The following is a 24,362-nucleotide window of genomic DNA, read 5'->3' on the forward strand; positions in this document are numbered from 1 at the left end:
CTAGCAGCACATCATGGTTTGCATGCTCTAGCAAAAATGCGAATCATTATTTGCTGCTTTGGAAATTTAAGGAAGAGAAACAGTTGAAGATTCTTCTAGTCCAAAGGTTTGTACTGCTGAGTGTGTTCCTGAAATTTGGATGAATAGAAGAATTGCTATACTTGTTCCGCCCTAGCAGCACGTAAATATTGGTGTAGTAAAGTAAATCTTAAACCCCAATATTATTGTGCTGCTTAAGCGTGGCAGAGATTCAGCAACTTGTTTATCCTTTAGATAAGATGCATCAATACCGAGTCAACTCAAATGTGAAATAATTAGATTTGTCTACGTAGTGTTTTATGACATTGAAATGTTTTTACTTCAATAATACACACATTGAAATTAGATCGCATATATAGACTGAAAGCAACACAGTCCTATCATCACATTAAGCATGCTATTCTTCCTGCTTGTTTGACAACTGCAGAAGATGGAGTTTTTAAAAATACACTTTTAAAGTATTTGGGTACATAAATCAGCCTTGCGCAATTAAGTAATTAAAGCTCCCAGCAAACCTCATTCAAGCTTCTAAAAAATGTGGGTTTTTTGTTTTGTTTTTTACAAGCGAATTTGGCATTACTGTAACTTATTTCCACTTCCTGGTTCAAAGGTGAAGGGGCTGGTGTCCTGCATTCACCATTTGAGACAAAGCCTGCAAAAAAGCATCCAGGGCTTCCTAACTTAAAAATAATTGGGCTTCCTGCAGCTCCTATTGGCTAGGAACAGTGAACCGCAGCCACTGGGAGCTACGGTGGGAGGTGGGGGGACATTCCTGCAGATGGTCAGCTAAAACAAAATGTATCACAGCCCACCAGCAGATTACCCTGATGGGCCGCATGCCAAAGGTTGCTGGCCCCTGGGGGTAAGGTGTTTTCTCCAGTACTTGGATGAAGGTGGGAAAGAATCCTGCCAAGCATAGTTCTTGTTAATGTAGGTGGCTTTCCTTCTATTCCTCTTTCCCACCCCCACCCAAAAAAACCAACCCTCCATCAAATATAAATATATATATATGTGTGTGTGTCTTTTTTTTTTTCAGAATTAGTGAAAACTCACCTATTATACTAGTCCACTGGACTTCCAAATAAAGTTATTAGAGGGGAGCCACCACGTATGAGTCCCACTGTTTTCATTTGATAATGGGAAAGGGACTGACTGTTGTGTAACCAGCATTAGGGCAGGGTGGTGGGTCTTTCTTCCCTGCTCCTCCTCCTCTTCCTGGCCTTGTGTGGGCAAAGTACTATTGTTAACTGTGCAGAGGAAGATGTACCAGATTTCTATGCAAATAGTCTTTCTCAATAAAGCAAGTCCATTTCCCTGTGCAAATGTCTGTAGAGCTCTGCTTCAAATAGATTCTGATGATTAGTTGACTCAAAGGGCATGTGAACTGATAACTACCAATGGGGGAACATGACAGTCTTGAATATTTGAGGGCTGGGGATTATCGCTAAAAATATTATTTAAAATATGTCTCTCCACATGATAAAGCGTTTAAAGTATGTTCTGTAATTTAAGAATCAATAAATAACATTTCTGCTTAAGTGTTGCTACTTTTCTGTTATAACTGAAACTGGACTTAATATATCACTGCTTTTTCAGAGTTAAATGAATTTTTTTTAGTCCAGTTTTAAGTGGTGAATACCTCAAATCCTGACCTGCTAAATATTGTGCTCATTCTGAGGAGAGGGCCCAATTCAATTTTTAATTAAGGGGTCTGGGCCAGCTTGTAAATTTAGGATATACTACTGTCTTCATTGATAATGATGAAAGTTAAGCTGTGGATTGAGAAGTTTGTATAAAGATCAAAGGCAGAATATAACCTACTTATAGTAATTAAACTTTTAGTTATTCAGGACCTAATTACTGTATTTAGTATCTCTCAGTACAAAAAATACCTACTTCTTGGACTACCTCTATTTCTGCTTAGTTTTCTTCTTTCTCTTTTTCCTAATAGATGTAGGTGCCCAACTTTAGGCACCTAAATTTTAAAATTTTAGTCAGACTAAATGGAACTGAATTAGTATGGTTCTCTCTATCAGGTCCACTTAGTATTGTTTGCTCTTCTGAACACACTTGAAGCACAGCTTCTAAAATAGCCTCTCTGCCTACAGTCTTCAAAGAACCCTGTTTTGTTTTGGTTTTTTTGGCCGAGGGGGAGGGCCGCAGGAGCAGTACTATTTACAACAAAGAGCCATTGTCAAAAAGGTTACTCAGGTATTACACCCTCTAATAGGATCTAAAAGCTTTGTTGCACAAATTATTCTCCTAAAACTGGAATTGACAAATATATTTTGGTTTTAAACCTTTGAAAACTATTTAAAGACTGGCTTCAGTTAAAATGGAAAATTAGCAACATTTAAGTAGGGGAAAATGTTACTTAAAACTTCAACACTACATACTTTAGGTTTTTAATAAAGTTAACTGCTATAAAATATTAGGAATTTTGGGGTAAACACTTAAAATTGTCCAGGTGTACCTTTCAGATGTTCCACAGGCTATCTAAAACTATAATACAAAAATGAAATTTGTCATTGTAAAGCTTGTAATAAAAGTATACCATATCATAGAAAAGTCCAGCATCTTGCTGTTGGGTTTAAGATAATGTGATTTTAAAATTTTACTGAAATTGTGATGTAAAATGGTTATCTGTAAACAGCAGCAAATAAAACTAAGATTATTTTTTAAAACTTTGCTTATAATGATAATGCTATGAATTTATATGTAGAACAAGAATTGAGTTAATTTGTATTTGTGGGCTCAATGTTCTGGCTACAATATTTTAAACTCATGGAGGAAGTGGCTGTACTTGTTGCTCAACAGTGGCTCCTCCAGACAGTGATTAGCATTAAGCTGGAAGGGCCATCTTGTTTACTTCATGTTTGCTGGAATGATGGTGGATGTGACTAAAAGGAATACTAACTAAAGAGGTAGGACTTCTAGAGATCTGTCAAGATCATAGACTTCCCAGGGATAGGCAAAGACACTTGAATGTGACCAGCAATTTAGAGGGAGAGAGACTATTAAGATTACAATTCTGCTAAATGTCTCCAAGATGACAGAGGCAGTTCAGTACACAATTAACTTCAATCTCCTTCAAAGAAGAGTGGGAAAATCCAGGCCTACAGTAGATAGCTGGCTCCTGTTCAGTTAATTTCTGCTAAATTGTTAAAGTATTAAAACTGTGAGATTTTCAATATATTTTCTCTAAGGTAGATTGAAAGTTGTGTGCTGAACATATCCTCTTATGCTGATTATTTCAAATATACAATTCTGAACTTGATAGGTTTTTAATTCTAATATTTTCTGGTAACCCTTTAAGGAATTTTAAAGAAAAAATATAGTTCCTGTAGATCTAACTGATTGGAACAACATTCTGCAGTGTACTAATAATTTTTTAGCCAATGGCAATGTATTTTTCTCTTATGACTTAAGACTGCTGCCAGCAAAAGTTTAATATATTAAAATCTCCTTTCACCTGTTGGCCCATGGAAATATTTTAGGAATCGCTCTTTTTAGTGGGTTGGGAGACTCAGTGGTTAGTGGTTCGGGAGCAATTTGCTTTCCAATAAGGAAGCAGGTTTGTTTGTATGGTTTTTTTCCCTCCACTTTTAGAACAAGTTTGTGAGCAGTGGGTAGGATTAATTTTACAAAATGTCTTTACTGCATTTGTTTTAATCCATATGAAAATTCAGTTCCTATATGTAAAATGCTCATAAGCAATACATAGATTTATTCAAGTGAATACTAAATGTAGTTTATGCTATTGCTGTGTTAGTGTTATACTTCATGCTGAATTGAACCCAGTGCAGTGGGATATGATAATTAGTGCCTCTTTTATACTTCTAGTATTCTAAAACCTAATGTTTAGAGGTCACTAAATTTTTCATTAGACTTCCATGTCAGACAAAACATTTCTCAAAAAAAAAACCCAAAAAACCAACCACTTTATGGTTTCAGAAATCTGACTTTTTGAAGATTAATACACACTCATTGTATATTGTCAGATTTGAAGTCTAAGGTTCTAAAATAGTTCTGTTATATTCAGGGAGTGTCATCTGATATTTTTTATTGTATTTGTTCAGAATCTGACTTTGCAGATCATAAAATCTTCATTTGCTTACAGTGTTACTCTTTGTAGTTAGCAAATTTGTTGAACACTGGAAAAGTGAGTGTTTTGTGAGTTTTTATTTCAGTGTGTCTTATTAAACGTGAGTGTGGGCAGACTGTACACTTTGCGACTCATCTAGCTATTCATTAGGACAATAATGGAGAAGGATTAGTGTATTTAAATTGTGTTTTCTGGGGTGGGGGAAATTATGAATTATACAGTCAAATATTGCATTTTCTTGAGATTGTCAGTCTCTGGCTTGGATTCCAAAACTAAAGATTATGAATGTAAGTCTAACTTAAGGAATCATATTTAGCACAGAGCTGAACAGGATGTTCTTGAGAGAGCTTCCAAAACTACAGTCAAAATATGTGTAAATAACAGTTTAGCAAAGATAACTTTTAAGTTGGACCACTATTTCTTATGAACACATAATTATCCTATACAAAGTACAGCTATTAGTGTAACAGGATAATTCTGAATTTCTCAGTTTTGGGCAAATTAGGATGTCATTGAAAACTTCTTATACGTGTGCATCTGTCAAACATTTAGATTAAAATTCTCAAAATGTGTATCTAAGATACTTACAGGACTTATTGATTTATTTTTCTCAACCTACACCCAGTAATACTTAATTTTCTGGGAAATGTACTGGCAGAAATTATAAGGATAGTTTCACCAAGTGAATTTTTCTTATTGGGAATATATGGAGAAATTGCAGGCTAGAAAATGAGACATAACTGCAAGAAAGAAACCCCTACAAGTATTATTTTCCCAGTCCCATCCTGTTAATAATAGACGTATAGGGGTTTAAACTCAGGGCAATTAGAGCTGTGTGAGAGACTCCTTTGCAAGAGTAGAGGGGAGTAGAGTAATAAGGTAGCATTACTCATCAGGGTGCATAATATGGGGCTTGAAAAGTCTGTGGAATTAAGTTTCTTGATTAGAGCATTTTTGCTTGAAAAAACATCTCAGTTGAAAATGTGGGGGTTAAACAGTGGAGGTCAAGTGTGGCAGCCATTATAAAATTCCATTTTGAAAAAAGCATATCCAGTATTTACACTTCTAGCATTAATGATTTTTCTCTCTTCCTTCACCTCATCCCTTCTCTCCCCACCCCTACTTAAAAATTGACATCAGTTACGTAGAAGAAGCAAAGAAATTGAAGGCATTTCTTGCTAGCACAATCAACACCATAGTGGAAGAACAACTACAAATGAGAGGGGAGTTGAGACAATACAACAAATGTGTAAACTATTATTTGGTAGACATTTAATGGTTTGCAGCTCGGGGTGGGGGGTGAGACAGGCTATGTCAGATGAAGCTGTTGTCTCAATCTATTTATAGGGAGATAAAAAGTGGAATTAGACGAACAATCTAGTATGACGTCTCTGTAGGTGGCCAGTGTTTGGATTCAGGAATTGAAAATTACACTGGCTTGAGACTTTGCCTGGACCAGTAAAAGTCCATTTGTAAGATAGCATTCATGTCTGGTCCAGCATCTTGTGATCTGCCAATTCTCATTATCTTCTTGCCTCTTTTTTACTTCAGTCGTAACATAACTTGTATTGTCTGTTGCAAAAAGCTGCAACCAAGACTAGTAGTTACATCATCTAAGGCTTTATTTCAGTTTAGATCTACAATTTTAAGCTTTTAAAGCATTTACGTATGCAGTACTCCTAGCTCTAGTGAGTCTTAAAATGGCGGTTGCTAAAATCAGGCCAGAATGGAAATTGAGAGGTGGAAAGACATGGAATTGTGACTGGAATTGTCTGACTCAAGTATGAGTGTCACCAAACTTGTTTTTAATAAAACCTGCTCTTTTACAAAGTCCAAATATTAAAATACTTGTGCAAAATATAAACTCTATCTCTGTAATGTGGTTTCTTCTCCCAGCAAATCTAAGGGGTCACTAGAGTTTCCTTCTGCTGTCGACTACATAGGCAATTCCTGTCTCTATACTTAAGAGGAGCTACAAAGGGGAAAAGTAAGTCATGGGGGTTCAATTATGTGAAATACCCATTCAATCAATAACTCCTCTTGCAGTGCATGAAATGCCTTAATGAAGCAGCTGGATATAAATTTTTGATCGATACCCCTCATCCTAACCATGACTCTACTGTGCTTGATACTCCAAGGGAGATGTACCACTATAGGCTGTACCTATAAATAGGCAATTTTGTCTAACCTTCCATATTAATATTCTCATACAAAAACTGAAAGGGAAGCTACTCTTTTTTGATCAAGCAAATCAGTCATTTTTCCTTTTATAGGGCTGCTGGAGTCTCATACCTTAGTCCCTGCACTGGGCGGTTCTCATTTTTTATATTAAGCAGACCTTTTTTTATTTTAAAGGAATTTTAAATTTTAAAAAAAATCATTACACCTAGCATGTGATGATGTAAACCCACCATATAAATATGCAAGAAGATAATTACTTAATTCACTCATAGTCAGAGAGTTAGCATTGTTACTGGCAATTATGAAAGTACTGGTTACAATGCTTTAGTTAAATTTGAGCGTTGAGCTTAAAGGAGAATGTCAGCCTGTTTGTTGCATATGAAGAAAAACATATTGGCCTAAATACCTTCAGGGAATCTGGACCATTATCCCTAAATTTACAGCATTTACTCAAAGTACAAAAATACATCTTAGTTTTAATTAAAATTCATTATAAATAGTTAAGAACTGTAGTGCTTGTCGGATCATTTTTGTCCTGAATTATCTTATTGCTAACACACTCATCACGTTTTCATATAGTTAATGCATTAAAGTCTTGTGCATAGACTGTACTAAAGAAATTAGGTGTAATTAAGCTAAGTTCATTATGATTGTAGACTAGTAGATGGAACCAGGTCAATAGCTCAATTTATTAAATGCAATCACTGTAATAGAGGTAGTTCTCTGTCATCTTTCTACTACTCTAATTTACATTCTGCAGTAAATTTCTTATGTAACTTTAACAAAACAGAGTAATTGCCAAGTAGAAAACTACCCATTGAAGTTAAATTGAGAATACATATCCCCAACTTTAGGGGTTTTTAAAAAAAACAAATACAGTGTAGGTGTACCAAAACCAGGCATTACAAACTCAGGACATTGCGAATTAGGATTAAACTAAAAATATTCAAACATAGTGAACTATGGGAATGTGAGAACAAAAAACTAACTGGGGGGACTTTGTCAGGCTTTTAGGTTGTCCAGTTGGTGTATCCTCACATCCTGGACTCACATTTCCTACTGAAAGAAATGTAAAAAATGTAACATTTTGTTAATACTTAAACCTATTTAATATTTTTAAACTGAACAATAAAACATCACAACTATCAAAGTGAAATCAAACAAATTGGACTAATTTATTAAAATCCATCAACTGAATACCAAAACTAATCAATCCTTATACCAGTTTTAAGAAGGTGGCTGTTTGGCCATATTCTTTCATTGTGATTTATAATCAAAGTCAATCATATGTATGTTTAAGTAGCTTAATACCAAAACCAATTTATCTAATATCTGGGCCACACCTCTGAGTCAATTATAAAGCTTCCTCAGAATTCCATGATGCAGTGGTACTAACCCTTTCTTCCCATTTCTTCTCCCCTGGTCTACAGAAAAAAAACTATAAAAACAGGCTTTAACAGAATACTTGTTGAGCATAAATTTGAAAATACGTGTTTGCCAGAAGTTACAGATGACTATTTTGTCTCAACACTTTTAAACACGCTCTGAAATAATTTTGAGATAATATTTAGGACTGTTTAAATGTGAGGTATATTTCTTATAGGTGCCATCCCCATGTGAACTTTGTGGGCGCTCATAGTGCGTGTTTGCACTCATCCACACTTCCACATCCTAAAAATAACTAGGCTGAGACATCAACCAGTTAAACTGACAATCAAAATTTTGGAGTCAAAAATAAAAAATGAGGTACATTTGATAACAAGAATTTAAAGCTCTTCAGTTTTTGCAATATTCTGGACTCTGAATAGGCACTCGAACTTCAATCCAGGAATCAGCTGTGGTAGTCTGCTAGCACAGTGCTTCCCTGCATCTGAAGAAGATCCAATAGCGAGAGAGACTAGTCAGAGACTAGAGTAGCCTTTATGTTAATGTCCTCGACCGCGGGATACTATTCGAGGAAGGACTGCTAGGCACAGATGGTGTTCACCTTTCGAGGAGGGGAAAGGCCTTATTTGCGCACAGACTGGCTAACCTAGTAAGGAGGGCTTTAAACTAGGTTCGACGGGGACAGGTGAGCAAAGCCCACAGGTAAGTGGGGAACAAGACCTGGGAGATGGGTTGGAAACAGGAGGGAGCACGGGCTATAATTGCAGAAAGTAAGCAGGGTCAGGGCAAAGCTGGGAGGCAAGATCAAACCAGTATCTTAGATGCCTATATACAAATGCAAGAAGTATGGGTAATAAGCAGGAAGAACTGGAAGTGCTAATAAATAAATACAACTATGACGTTGGCATTACTGAAACTTGGTGGGATAATACACACGACTGGAATGTTGGTGTGGATGGGTATAGTTTGCTCAGGAAGGATAGACAGGGGAAAAAGGGATGCAAAAAAAGCAAACATGATTCTGGGATGCATTAACAGGTGTGTTGCCTTATATATTAAAAATGTACACACTTGGACTGAGGTAGAGATGGACATAAGAGACGGGAGTGTTGAGAGTCTCTGGGTTAGGCTAAAAGGGGTAAAAAACACAGGTGATGTCGTGCTGGGAGTCTGCTACAGGCCACCTAATCAGGTGGATGAGGCTTTTTTCAAACAACTAACAAAATCATCCAAAGCCCAAGATTTGGTGGTGATGGGGGACTTCAACTATCCAGATATATGTTCGGAAAATAACACCGCGAGGCACAGACTATCCAATAAGTTCCTGGACTGCATTGCAGACAACTTTTTATTTCAGAAAGTTGAAAAAGGTACCAGGGGGGAAGCTGTTGTAGATTTGATTTTAACAAATAGGAAGGAACTTGTTGAGAATTTGAAAGTAGAAGGAAGCTTGGGTGAAAGTGATCATGAAATAATAAGAGTTTGCAATTCTAAGGAAGGGTAGAAGGGAGTACAGCAAAATAGAGACAATAGATTTCAGGAAGGCGGATTTTGGTAAGCTCAGAGAGCTGATAGGTAAGGTCCCATGGGAATCAAGACTGAGGGGAAAAACAACTGAGGAGAGTTGGCGGTTTTTCAAAGGGACGCTATTACGGGGCCAAAAGCAAGCTATTCCAATGGTTAGGAAAGATAGAAAATCTGGCAAAAGACCACCTTGGCTTAACCACGAGATCTTGCGTGACCTACAAAATAAAAAGGTGTCATATAAAAAATGGAAACTAGGTCAGATTACAAAGGACGAATATAGGCAAATAACAGGAATGCAGAGGCAAGATTAGAAAGGCAAAGGCACAAAATGAGCTCAAACTAGCTATGGGAGTAAAGGGAAACAAGAAGACTTTTTATCAATACATTAGAAGCAAGAGGAAGACCAAGGACAGGGTAGGCCTACTGCTCAGTGAGGAGGGGGAAACAGTAACGGGAGACTTGGAAATGGCAGAGATGCTTAATGACTTCTTTGTTTCGGTCTTCACTGAGAAGTCTGAAGGAATGTCTAATATAGTGAATGCTTACGGGAAAAGGGTAGGTTTAGAAGATAAAATAAAAAAAGAGCAAGTAAAAAATCACTTAGAAAAGTTAGATGCCTGCAAGTCACCAGGGCCTGATGAAATGCATCCTAGAATACTAAAGGAGTTAATAGAGGAGGTATCTGAGCCTCTAGCTATTATCTTTGGGAAATCATGGGAGACGGGGGAGATTCCAGAAGACTGGAAGGGGGCAAATATAGTGCCCATCTATAAAAAGGGAAATAAAAACAACCCAGGAAACTACAGGCCAGTTAGTTTAACTTCTGTGCCAGGGAAGATAATGGAGCAGGTAATTAAAGAAATCATCTGCAAACACTTGGAAGGTGGTAAGGTGATAGGGAATAGCCAGCATGGATTTGTAAAGAACAAATCGTGTCAAACTAATCTGATAGCATTCTTTGATAGGATAATGAGCCTTGTGGATAAGGAAGAAGCGGTGGATGTGATATACCTAGACTTTAGTAAGGCATTTGATACGGTCTCGCATGATATTCTTATAGATAAACTAGGAAAGTACAATTTACGTGGGGCTACTATAAGGTGGGTGCATAACTGGCTGGATAACCGTACTCAGAGAGTAGTTATTAATGGCTCCCAATCCTGCTGGAAAGGTGTAACAAATGGGGTTCCGCAGGGGTCTGTTTTGGGCCGGCTCTGTTTAATATCTTCATCAACGATTTAGATGTTGGCATAGAAAGTACGCTTATTAAGTTTGCGGACGATACCAAACTGGGAGGGATTGCAACTGCTTTGGAGGACAGGGTCAAAATTCAAAACGATCTGGACAAATTGGAGAAATGGTCTGAGATAAACAGGATGAAGTTCAATAAAGATAAATGGAAAGTGCTCCACTTAGGAAGGAACAATCAGTTTCACACATACAGAATGGGAGGAGACTGTCTAGGAAGGAGTATGGCAGAAAGAGATCTAGGGGTCATAGTGGACCACAAGCTTAATATGAGTCAACAGTGTGATACTGTTGCAAAAAAAGCAAACATGATTCTGGGATGCATTAACAGGTGTGTTGTAAACAAGACACGAGAAGTCATTCTTCCACTTTACTGTGCGCTGGTTAGGCCTCAACTGGAGTATTGTGTCCATTTCTGGGCACCGCATTTCAAGAAAGATGTGGAGAAACTGCAGAGGGTCCAGAGAAGAGCAACGAAAATGATTAAAGGTCTTGAGAACATGACCTATGGAGGAAGGCTGAAGGAATTGGGTTTGTTTAGTTTGGAAAGGAGAAGACTGAGAGGGGACATGATAGCCGTTTTCAGGTATCTAAAAGGGTGTCATCAGGAGGAGGGAGAAAACTTGTTCACCTTAGCCTCCAATGATAGAACAAGAAGCAATGGGCTTAAACTGCAGCAAGGGAGATTTAGGTTGGACATTAGGAAAAAGTTCCTAACTGTCAGGGTAGTTAAACACTGGAATAGATTGCCTAGGGAAGTTGTGGAATCTCCATCTCTGGAGATATTTAAGAGTAGGTTAGATAAATGTCTATCAGGGATGGTCTGGACAGTATTTGGTCCTGCCATGAGGGCAGGGGACTGGACTCGATGACCTCTTCAGATCCCTTCCAGTCCTAGAGTCTGAGTCTGAGTCATGCCTTCTCCCCAAGGTGATGAATTTTGAAGATTCTGGACTGACCATCGTCCAGAATGGTGAGGTTTCTGTGCCTTAGTTTCAATTCTTATGTCTTTCAAACTTTGCTTATTCTGCAAATCTGGTTTGAATTAGATTATCTTTTAGGAAGCATCAATTTGGGAAAGTTCCACTTGAATCAGCAATTTTTAAAATAGTCTTTGTAATAAGTAAAATGCTTAAGAAGTGTCTGACAGATATATAAAAAAAATTCAGATTACATGAGACCACTTTCAAGACATCTGGCAAGGTCTTTGCCAGGTGAAGAGGTCTTTGACATTGTCATCACCTCATCACAAAATAAAAATAGGTGACTGGGGAAAAAAACAAAAACCCTTGCAATGACTATTCACTCAACAGTCATCCATTAGCAAAATTAAAAATAAGTTCAAACTTTTGTTCAGTTTCATCAACTCCAGTTTCTTCATAGAAACTAGCCATCTTATAGTCAACTTTATTTTGGAACTCTTATCAATCAAAGAGCTTATCTTCTGGAATCTTCATCTTGATGAAGAAAAGTTGTTTTAAAGCCTATCAAAATGAGATCCACTTAACATATAAATTTAAGTTTTATATAAGCTCTGTCTTGCCACATAAATAAGGTCGGAGGATTAGATTTTTATTGCTAAATGTTAGCAAAGGTCTTTCACCACATGTACACTGCTGATGGGAAAATATTTCCATTGATGATCAAAATTTACAGATATGCAAAATAAGATGTGGTTTGAGAACTTGTTTAAGGAAATATACAGTGTATATTTTGACATGTTATGATGACAGTTTGTGTTTTTAATGGTTATGAAGCTTAAACTTCTCGAATCTCAACACCAGTCGTTAAATTGTCTGACATCCTCCAGAATTTCCCACAACTGTGAAAATTTAAATAGATAAATAATGCTTAAAACTAAACATTGGTATTCATTATAATTATCTAAAATGTAATTCTTCCAAGCCTACATATAAGCTTTTTCTTCCACAGGAATATGCAGTGAAAGCAGTCATACAGCCTTAACCTTGCTCCATTAATAATAATATGCAATAACGACATGACTACAGTTTCAAGGCATTTAGTGTTTTGTGGTTCCTGATTTAATAAAACTGTTTTAGGGTCAGTTTTCATTTATGTTCCCTCATGTCAGCACTCCAGGGCAGAGTTATGGTTCTTTGGGTGTCTTAACTGTACATTTCCTTACTTAGATTTTGGATTTTTTTTTTAAACCTTAACTCTGAACTTCCTGGATTTGTAATAGTTACTTTAGGCATAATCTTGTAATTCTCTTTTTAACCTTTAAATCACTGATAATTTATGTTTAAATTTTAGCTTTTTTTGCCTAGTATAATGATGTGGAAGAAACTTTTGTAGTTCTGTTTCCACATAACCTCCTCTTCATGGCAGTTGTAATTGTCTCCATTGAAACAGGAACTCCTGCCATCTTCCTTCATGATTAGCACTTTTATGGCCCCATAGAGAAATTGGCTTAAAAAGAATACATAAGTACTCCTGCATCCAGTTTCTAGCAAATATGATTTCTTATAATCCAGTATTTTACATAATTAATGGAGAGCCTCTTCAATAAAGCAATAGTCTCTGTCTATTGCTATATAGCCATATTACATTGTTGGTAACTCTCCATGCTTCTGATTAAAAATACAAAGTGTTTTTTTAATCTGTTAATTTCTTTTTATAACTAAACGTTGGGTGTATAGTGCATGACTGTTCTCCTTTAATCACCAGCATGTATGACTTTTTGCGAAGATGTTGGTAGCCACAGTAGTCTTTCTAATAGTCCCATAATAGTGTGTGGACACTGGTGCCAGTATTTCTTTGAAAAACACCACTTCCCCATTTGAAGCCATCATACCTGGGTACATTTTAAATTTTAATGTTAAAAAGACAAAATTAAATGACTGACATCAAACTCAGGCTGCTATAAGCAGATACATAATCCACTCCATTAGGAAAAAATCTATGTAGGCAGTGTTTATACTGTCTCAAAAGTGTACAGCCTGGACTCTGTTAGAGGAAGTGGGAAAGCAAATTTGAGCCAAGGGCCTGCCCCTAGCTTAAATCTTTGAACTGTAAGCAAGGTCACAAACTTTTAAAGGTTCACTTGGACAGTTTTTCAAGTAGCTAGCACCCAGACCAATTTAGGGTTTTAAATATTAATAGGTATAACTTTTTGAATTACACCTTGAATTTAAATGAGAGCCATGGCAAACTTTGGATCCTTTGTGTAATATGTTTCTGTGGTAGGCCTCCATGTTCTACACAACATGCAGCCATTATTTTTTGGGGGTGGTGGTGCTATGTGCTGCATATTATAGCAATCCAATCTGGGGGTAAAAGGCCAAACATATGTTCTGGCAAGGTCCAGATCAGTTACAATTGTCACTACTCCCACTATTTAAACCTTTTTTCTATACTTTGATTATCATTTGCCTTGATCATTGTAACTTCCATCACTCCAAATGCCACAGCTCCAAATACTTGTTCATAAGCCGAATTTTCTAGTGAAAAAGGGAAGCACCAGAGAAGGGGGTCGGCTTATGAACGGGTATAGAGAGGGAGAGGTGGGCCATAGCTCCTCCCCCCAACAGAGGGAGCAAGGAGAGGCAGCACAGCCAGCAGAGACAGAAGGGAAGAGCTGGGGCCAGAGTCTCTCCGCTTCTGACAACACTGCTTTCCCCCCAGCCTCCAAAGCAGCTGCAGCTCCAGGGCCGGTAGGCTGCAGTCTTGCCACTTGGCCCCACCCCCCAGAGCAGGCTGTGGCCACGCTGCCCGGCCTGTCAGAACACGCTGCAGCAGTGCTACCCAACCCAGCCCGCTGGGACATGCTGTTGCTGCACCGCCAAGCCCGCTGGAGCTCACAGCAGCCATGCTGCCCAGCCTGCCAGAGCAGCTCCAGCCAGATCAGAGACATCCTCTCCTGACCCTCCCCAGATAAGGTGGGAAGGGATGGGACGGGGAGAGTGTGGGGGTCCCGGGCTAGGGGTGGGGTCATGTGGGGGGTGGTCACAGGGGTTACTCCTCTGACTCCCAGCTTCTTTCCTCCCTCCCCCCCCCCCAAAAAAAAAATCCCCACCGGTTGCTGTCCTGGCCCATCAGAGTAAACAGCTGGCATGCCTGGACACTTTGTTTACTTAGGTTTATGGATGCTCAAGGTAAACAAACCATCTCAGCCACTCAGCGGCTTATCCTGATGGCCTGGGAGCCAAAGTTTGCTGACCCTTGAATTTTAGGGTCGGCTTATGAACAGGTTATAAAAAGTTTCCATTTTTACTTAACCATCTTGGGGAGGTCGGCTTATAAACAGGCCGGCTTATAATCAAGTATATATGGTAATCATCCTCTTTAGCAACATCAAACTAGAGCTTCACCTGGCCACCAGTGTTCCCTCTAATTTTTTACATCCATGTGCAGAATAAATTATGTGTACCGATATGGAGAGGATGTGTGACACATCACCTTCATATTAGTGCACATAACAAAATTCATGTGGGGTTGAGACTGGGAGGTTCAGACTGGGGAAGGGGGCTCAGGGCTGGGGCAGAGGGTTGGGTGCAAGGTATGAGGGCTCCAGTTAGGGGTGAAGACTCTGGGGTGGGGGTGGGGATGAGAGGTTTAGGATGCAGGCTGTCCTGTGACTGTGGTGGGGAGAGAAGACTCCCCCCCAGCCCTTTTGCTGCAGCAGCTTGGGGCAGGGGGAGAGGCACCTCTCCCCGGCTGCGGCAGCTCTGGCAGGCCTGGGCTGGGCCAGGGGAGAGGCTCTTCTCCGCCAGCCGCAGCAGGTCTGTGCTGGGGCTGGTGGGGAGGGGCGCCTCTCCCCTGGCGGCAGCAGATCCACACTGGGTCCAGCAGAGGGACGGGGGTGGGTAGGCGGAATTGCCTCTCCCTACCACAGTCCTGAGTCCCTGCACTGGGCTTAATAGGTAGCTGCACAGCCATGCAGCTTAGAGGTAACTTAGCTAACCACTTGCCTTATCTGAAGAAACTGGCTTCCTGGTTCTTTCTAGATCAAACTCTGTCTCCCTCATCCTTGATTCTAAGGCTTTGCACATCATTTTGTCCCCACCTATATCTCTGTTCTCACTTCCTTCTATTCTCCCCCTCCCCACAACTTTGTTTGCTTCTTTCTCCTAATCCTATTGCCCTTCTGTTTCCGTTCTTTCACTTTCTCCTGCTATTGGCATTGAGCCTTCTGTAATGCTTTTCCCCCCATCTCCATATGAAACAGTTTGACAGCCGAACAACTTTCTTCCTTTAAATCTGTTTCTGTCTTGAACCTTCCTATATTCTTCTCAGTGTTAAATTACCTTAATCTCACTTTTCAAATGTATTGTCTAGTGTCTTTTTTTCTGGTTTTTCTTGTTCTCCTTAGTAAGCAGTTTGAGGCAGGGAAAGCATCTCACGTTTGTGAAGCACCATATAAACTTCAGTATCATAAGTTATTGAATAATTATCCTGCCAAACACAGATTGGAAGTGCTTTCCCCATTCTAACACTACCTAAGACTCCAGAGGCAATAGTGTGTCCAGAGGTTGCTCCTAAATTATGTACCTTATTTATACAATGGGAAAACCTGCTATTCTCTGTTTTCCACCAATCAATAAATATCACCATTATCTTCTCCAGATTAAGAATGATCCAGTTTGTACTCATGCAAACTCCTACCTTGGCCAATCACTATGAAGGCAAAGATACCACACATACAAAATGATTAAGAAACGTTGAACTGAATGTAATCTATGTACTGATAGTACATGAATATAAATTTCCTCTCAATTCCCTCAACTTCACATGAAGGAGCAATAGAACGATAATGACTTCTGTATGAAAGTTTAGAGTCAAGCAGTTAACTTGCCACTGCACTCTGGGCTCTTAAAAAGGTGAGCTACCTTGAATAGTTCAATTTGTGTCCCTGCAGTTGAGTTGTCAACTCCTCAACAGTGCATCAAAGGCTGCTTTTTGGGAGTTCTGTATTATCTGCAATTTGGATTTTTTTTTTATCAATAGAAATAAATCATAAGAATACATCACTTCAGATTGAAATAAGACACTTATTTCAAATGAAGACCCGTATTTCAAATGGAAATCTTACAAATGTATGGAGTAATTTCAAATTTAAGCAGAAAGCAACAGGTGTTAGCTTTCTAAGAGACTTTAAGCCATTATTCCTAAGCCTTGTGTGAGGCTCAGATGAAATAAGGCAGAGGTTTGTATAACTCCTTTTTGTCTAGTTTTGGAAGTACATTTGAGGCATCACGAGAGATTTGAAAATAATGAAATTAACATGTATTCCTTATTCTAGAATACTTTAGAATGTCAGAATATGGTAGGATCCCATACACAATTTATGATCTCATCTTAAGGTGAGTGTGCTTAAGGAATGCAGAGTGTACAGTTAAGGATTAATTTAGTTGGACATTTGGTAGCAATATCACACCTAATACCTGCAATGAAAGAATATTAATTTTTTAAAAACTTTCTCTGTTTCCTGACTCTAAAACTGCTAGCTACAGATGCATTGCTAAAGAATATATCTACGGGTTTTAATGTGATTCTTCTAGCTTTCTTATTCCTAAATTAGAGCTTGTCTTTCTGATCCTGTCAAACACACCTCTAAACTCCATAGTATTCAAACATGAAGACTGGACTTGATTGCCTAATACTGAGGGTATAGCTATACTGCAGTTAGACACCAGCAGCTGGTCTGTGCCAGCTCACCCAAGCTAAGGGGCTGTTTGATTGTGGTGTAGATGTCTGGGTTTGGGCTGGTGCTAGGCTCTAGGACCGCATGAGGTGGGAGGGGCTCAAGGCTCAGACTATAAAGTCCAAGAGCCCAAGGTCAAGGCTGAGCTCCGATGTCTACACCGCAATCAAACAGTCCCTTAGCCCAAGTCAACTGGCATGGGCCGCTGTGTCTGAAGTTACCCAGATCAGGTTTGACATTGAGATATGTCACCCTGGTAAAGCAGGGCTTGGAATAGACTCTATTATTCTGCTAATATGTTTTACAATTTGTAAACTATTCTCCAAAATTTGGCTGAAGATAAAACACTCATTCCTATTTATTCAGTAATGGTAATGTCATAGTCACCCTCTCAGAGTGCCCCTTGTGGTGTCGCCCCTGCAAATTTCCCACCCTCAGCTTTCCCTTCTCTGAGTGCCTCAAAAATCACTCAAACTCTTTGGCAAAGAACACCCATGTCACAGGGTAACTTACTAATGTGGAGATCTCTAATTGCAAAATAAATAAAGCATACCATAATTCAAAGGGTTCTGGCTCCACTGCTTTCTGTGACTCCGGACTCATTAGTCTGTTTTCCTTCAGAATGGAAGACTCTGAGGCTTACCTGAAAAGTCATTTACTAGAGTTCAACACGATGTCTGATCACCTTGAGCTTACTGAAAGTACCATATCTCTCCTGGATTCTTTCCCAGTTTTCTGCCCCTTCTACAGGACAGTGGCAAAAGGAACACACCCATAGATCTTCTGGTTCCAGAATTTCAAACACCCAGACCTCTCCCTGCTTCTAGTCCTGCCTCTCCTTTCCTGCCTCCGAAGCTTCATTATATATAAATTTCCTGATCCCAGGTGCTACCCTGCCCCCTAATCAGGCTTAGAGTGCATCTGTTCAATCAGAGAAGGGCTGAGAGACCCTCTTCCTTAAAGGAAGAACTTTCACACGGTAATTCCTTTGCCATGGTCTTGCTTGAGAGTTTTTGGCTTCAAATATGCTAATAAGGAGGTTGTATTCTAATCTATTCTGATTTGCTTCTGCTCTCTGGTGAGTTTGATCCTTAATCAGCATCAGCAGATCTGTTTATAGGAAGGATTTTTAAAAGCATGGATACCAGTAGACTTTGAAATATCCATTTACCCAGCTCAGGAAAATCTACAGAATATAAGCTCTTGCTTTTAAAAACTTTTTTTCTAGTCCTTACGTCTGCAAAGATAACCCTATGCTCATGACTGGAAAGTAAAGCGGTAGAGCACTGTCTTGGTGTGGTGATGTTGGCAAGGAGCTTCCTCCCCAAGCAAGAGGAGCCTGCTGCTGGCGTGGCAGTACATTGAAGGCTGTCTTCACCACCATTGGTCTTCAGGTTGCCTAGGGCCTTCCTTTGGAGACTGCTGCTCCCCGTTTTGGGCTGAGGGAGCAATAGTCTCAGAGGAAAACACCAGCCACTCCAGGAGAGCTCTGTGTAGGAGACCTAAGTCCATCCTGGGCTTTGCTGCACATTGGGCTGCCTACACTTACTATCCTTGCCTGTCAACTGCCCTTCTCTCCAGATCTTCCCATTTCATGTTGAAGTGCTTGATGATGTTCAGAACTGTTCGTTTCCATGTTATTCACAGTCTTCCTCTCTTTCTTGCGTTTTCTGGCTTCCATTCAGGGCGGTATTTTGTAAGCATTCTTTTTCCATTCTCGGCACATGTCCCAGCCACTGATGGGCTGTCTACTCGGCACATGTCCCAGCTACTACTACTTTATTAGATTATTTGTGAGAGGTGCCTTGTCCAGTAATTTTACAGACTTACTCATTGGTCTTTCTATCTCTGTTATTCCCAATGTTCTTCTCAGTCACTTGTGATGAAATACATCTAGCTTTTGCGTATCTTTCTTGGTAAATCTTGCTTTGTACACATTCAGTTTTGTCTTGAGGGAGATGTTTTTGATTTGCCAGATGTTTTTGAGTCTTCCAAATGCAGTTTTTGCCTTTCCCATTCTTCTTATTTCCCCGGAACTATTACCATCTTGGCTGATGGTACTTCCAAGATACATAAAATTATCCACTTTCTCCAATTTTTCTTCTTCAGTATTGATTTCTGTCCCTATAGTCCCCATTAGCATGACTTTACATTTCTTTGCATTGTATCTCAAACCTATCTTCTCCATTACTTTTTATTTGGCTTGTGCATTTTTGAGGTCCATTGGCATCTTCACTGATAAGAGCGATGTTGTCAGCAAAGTCTAGATCAAATAACCTTGAATAGTTCCATTTTAGGCCATATGTATCACTGTCTCATTGTTTTAATCCATAATCAGTGACTAGCATAAACAAAAAAGGAGACAGGACGCATCCCTGCCTTATACCTGTCTTGATGCTGAATGGCTTACTCAATCTATTTTCCATTTTAATGCAGCATTTTTAGTTGGTGTAGAATGCCTTCATAATGTTAATTGATTTTTGTTGGAATTCCATATTCTTCCACAATTTTCCACATTATTTCTCCATTTACACTATCAAATGCCAGTGTAAATGTGTAAATGACAAAACAAGGAGTAATGGTCTCAAGTTCCAGTGGGGGAGGTTTAGGTTGGATATTAGGAAAAGCTTTTTCACTAGGAGGGTGGTGAAGCACTGGAAGGGGTTACCTAGGGAGGTGGTGGTGGAATCTCCTTCCTTAGAGGTTTTTAAGGTCAGGCTTGACAAAGCCCTGGCTGGGATGATTTAGTTGGGAATTGGTCTTGTTTTGAGCAGAGAGTTGGACTAGATGACCTCCTGAGGTTCCTCCCAACCCTAATACTATGACTTTTGAAAGTCCACGAAATTGATGGCAAGACTGCTTTGGAATTCAACTGTGTTCTCAATAATCCATCTCAGGGTAAAAATAGTGTCTCTGCATGATCTCCCTTGTCTAAATACAGATTGTTGTTCATGTAGGATGGTATCTAGCCTTCCTTTCATTCTGTTCAGGAGGACCGTTGCTATTAATTTTCCTGTGACAGATAGAAGTGTTACTCCCCTCCAATCTGAACAATTGTTTAGACCACCTTTCGGTAACTTGATTATGATACCGAGGGTCCATTCTTCTGGTGCTTTTGCCTCCATCCATATTTTGTTGCACAGCGAACAGATGACTTATTCCACATCTTTGCCTCCATATTTAAGCATCTCAGGATGAACGCCATCCAAACTAGATGCCTTCTTGTTTTTCAGCTTCTGCAGTGTTTTTTCCCCTCCTTCGATTTTTACCTCAGATATATCTAGATCTAGATCTAATGGCTTATCATTGTTATATTCCAGTCTTGTAATTGGTTCTGGTTGATTTATTGCTTCTTCGAAGTGTTCCACACATCTGTTTTCTTGTTCCTCCCGTGTTTTCAAAATTTGTCCTTGTTTCCCTTTCACTGGGACACTTCTGAATTTTTATCCATATCCTGTTAATCTAAGAGATTCTATACAGAATTGAACAGTGTAATTAAAGAAATACCAAAGGACGATCTTGTCCTGGTTATGGGATATTTCAATGCCCAGGTTGGAAATAAAAGAGGAGGTTGGGAAACAGTTGTCAGCCCACATACAACTGGAACAACAACAGGCAGTGGCACAAGACTTCTTGAATTTTGTACCAAAAACAATCTTAGCATCTGCAACTCTTTCTTCCAACATTAAAACATACACAAAAAGACATGGATTTCACCAGAAGGTCATATACAAAATGAGATCGACTTTATCTGTGTTAGGCAGAGGTGGAAAACATCAGTGTTAGACACAAGAGTATTCAGAGGAGCAGATATAGGGAGTGATCACTATTTGCTGAAAACAAACATCAAATTGAAGTTTAAAGCACTTAAAAAGAGAGAACACAGACTCAGATTATTCAATACATGGAAACTACAAGATTGCAGGATACGAAAAGACTACCAGATAGAGGTCAAGAATAGGTCTGAGGCCCTTAAAGATCTTGAAGAAAATGAAGTGGAAAAATACTGGGATCTTTTCAAAACAGCTATTCTAGAAGCAGCTGAAAAGATAATTGGTAGAAAGAGAGGAAGCAATAAAGAACAGTGGATCTCAGAAGAAACATGGAAAATTTATAGACAAAAAAGAAAACAAAATGCTGTAGTACTACATGTGACTGAAGGAACAAAACAAACCTACAGGAACCTTGACAAAGCTGTACAGAAACAATGCAAAAGACAGAAGTGAAATTGGATAGAAAGTATGGCTACTGAAGCTGAAGAAACAGGGGAAAGAAACGATACAAGAATAGTTTACACCAAGAGTGGGCAAACTTTTTGACCTAAGGACCACATTGGGGAATAGAAATTGTATGGCAGGCCATGAATGCTCACAAAATTGGGGTTGTAGTACGGGAGAGGGTGAGGGCTCTGGGGTGGGGCTGGGGATGAGGAGTTTGGGGTGTAGGAGGTTGCTCTGGGCTGGGACTGAGGAGTTTGGAGGGGGATCAGGGCTGGGGCAGGGGTGCAGGTTCCGGCTGGAGGTGCAGGCTCTGCAGTGGGGCTGGGGATGAGAGATTTGTGGTGCAGGAGGGTGCTCCATTCTGGGATAGAGGGGTTTGGAGAGCGGGAGGGGGAGCAGGGGTGGGGTGGGGCATGGGGAGATGCTCAGAGGTGCGGGCTCCAAGCAGCACTTATCTCAAGCGGCTCCTGGAAGCAGTGGCATGTCCCTTCTCCAGCTCCTACGCATGGAGCGGTCCACAACCCTCAGAGCAGGGCCATGCCGTGTCTTCCAGGAGTAGGGTGACCCAACAAGTGTGAAAAATCGGGACAGGGTGGGGATAATAAGAGCCTATATAAGAAAAAGACCCAAAAATCGGGACTGTCCCTATAAAATTGGGACATCTGGTCACCCTATCCAGGAGCTGTGTGGTGTTGCCCTTGACCCGGTGCCCTAGTGAGAGCTGACGGGCCAGCTAGTTTGCCCAGCCCTGGTGTACACAATCCTAAAACACTGCGTAGGAAGGCTGTCTTCTAATCTTAAAACTGGGTGTTGGTGTAACATATGTTCCAATTAGTGATGGGAGGGGATGCCTCGCCTTCATTGACTAAAAAAGCGCAGCTAGTGGTGAAAACAAACCACTGGGAAAACAGAAATGAGATGTTTCCTTTTTGTGAGTTGATTTTAGTTCTTGGGATTATTGAGCATTGAAGAAATTTTTCAAGCCCTGGGCATCTCTATTTGGGATTGATGACACCTAGAAACATAAATCCAGCATATCAAAGGAGCAGTTATGCCATAGTCAACAATGGTGGTCCTTCACAGATATTACTTATGCATCTATCATTACATAATCATGTATGTATCATTGCATCTGTGTGTGCTTCTGCCCCTGCCCCAGACATTCACTTTTCAGTAAGAGGCATATACTGTAAGGTAAACTGTTGAAAGATTTTCCTTGGGGCAGTTTTGAGATTGAGAATTTTTTTTTATTACAGATTTACAGGTATCCAGAGGGATACTGTCAGCTTGAATTTCTACATTCTTTAGACATTCCTTTAAATAGTATATCCTAATATTTTTAAATCAAGGGTTTTTCCCTTCTTCAGGCACAAGAGCTACACCACATATGCATAAGCTTATTGCTCTCCTCTTTCTCTCTGAATATGTTTTTCTATTGGCTCTTGAATTTCACTTTTGCTGGTGCTGTTTTCTTTAAATAGAAAATATTTGTATTTCGGTATACATACCCTCTGGTAATAGGGGTATGTAATGTGACAGTTATTAAAAAGTATTGATTTATTTTGTATCACTTCAATAAATACTAATGTCAATAGGTATTAATAATTTGTCTAATAATTGAAGTCAGAAAACTAACAAAGTTTGTATGCATTCACCTTTTTATAGCTTTGAAATAAAAGAATAAAAAGTGCTCCTACATACGACTCACTGTGGAGTTTTTGTGCATGTTTACAAAACATGTAAAAATACAAGATGTGGCTCTACCACGTTTTTTCTCTTCTGCTCAACTGCACACGGCTTGCATATTTTCTTGTAAGAGAAAAGTGAGACCACTAGGTGTCATCCTATACTAGATAAGTAAATGGAACTGCTTTTGCCAAAGCTTGTGACCTCTTCTTAGCCAAAGTTCAAAATGAGTACCCGTCTTCATCCTCCTTAATGTGTTAGACACCTACACAGTTGGCTGTTGCTCCTTTTTTTTAAAACCTTGTATTACCATCGCTTCTGTAACTCCTCTCTCCTAGTTCTCCACCTCTTTAATCAGTCCTTCGGATGATCCTCATCATCCTCTATTCAACTTTTCTGACAGTTCCAATGAGCTCTCTCCTTGGTCCCCTTCTCTTGTTCCTCTACATCTTATCTCTAGATAACCTCGTCTGTAAATACAAATTCAAATACCATCTCTGTGCTGATGACTCTCACATCTACTTCTGACCTGTTTCTGCAGCACAGCGTCTCATGCAATTCTGGATGTGTGGCTGCTCTCCTCCATGCTGCAGCTCACAAAGGTGGATCAAAGATCTGGCACTGGACATGTATCCTTTGCTCTCGCTTGCCACCAGATTCTCTGCCCCGATGGCAGTGGTCAGTTGGCAGTTACACTTCTCTTTTTATTTCTTCCATTATTAATTTTTCCTTTTCGGGGGGCAGCAGCGAGCAGTTTCTCTATTTCAGGCTTCTTTCCTTCTCCCTGGGTTGGTCTTAAGCAATCTGGTGGTTTAATCCACTCTGAACTTCCACCATAGTGTCTCCCTGCCACCTATTCTGCCCCTATATAGGCATGGTAGAGCAGCCAAGAAAGCACTGGGTCAAATCCAAACAGTGCCATTTGTGAGGCAGATTTCTCAGGCTGGCTGATTCCTTCTAGAGACTTCCTTTATTCTGCTCTTTCTGGTCTATTTTTCCACATTGGCATCATATCTGCTTTGGTGGGTTGGCAGTCTCACATTCCTATTCAACTCACAGCTGCAAGACCTAATAGAGTTAAGGTCGACTGGCTGGGCACAACTCAGCATCTGCGAAGCCTGAGAAGGCTGCCTCACAAATAGAGCACAACTTGGATTTGATCCAGTGCTTTCTTGGCTGTTTTGTCTGCTGGACATAGTTAGTTCATTACCTCTGGAATATTCATTATTCAAGTTTTTTCACTGCTTTGGAATAACTCATTTGTCGGTAGCCAGGGCACATGGAGCCAAATCTTTTATCCACCTCC

At 39.7% G+C, this 24,362-nt stretch overlaps 1 protein-coding gene across 7 annotated transcripts in view; it reads left to right on the forward strand.

Annotated features, from left to right (window-relative positions):
- The window catches only part of SMC4 (structural maintenance of chromosomes 4), a 125,480-nt gene that overhangs the window by 7,135 nt on the left and 93,983 nt on the right, over nucleotides 1-24,362 (forward strand). Inside the window, exon 1 of one of the 7 annotated variants that reach the window (XM_050965801.1) lies at nucleotides 2,835-2,963. The exons of the other annotated variants lie outside the window; for them this stretch is intronic. The gene's annotated coding sequence lies outside the window, so the exon portion shown is untranslated. Of the gene's footprint in view, nucleotides 1-2,834; nucleotides 2,964-24,362 lie in introns of those variants that run through there. 7 annotated transcript variants of the gene reach the window in all.

This window comes from Gopherus flavomarginatus, chromosome 8 (genome assembly GCF_025201925.1).
Source record: "Gopherus flavomarginatus isolate rGopFla2 chromosome 8, rGopFla2.mat.asm, whole genome shotgun sequence".
Classification (NCBI taxonomy): Eukaryota; Metazoa; Chordata; order Testudines; family Testudinidae; genus Gopherus; species Gopherus flavomarginatus.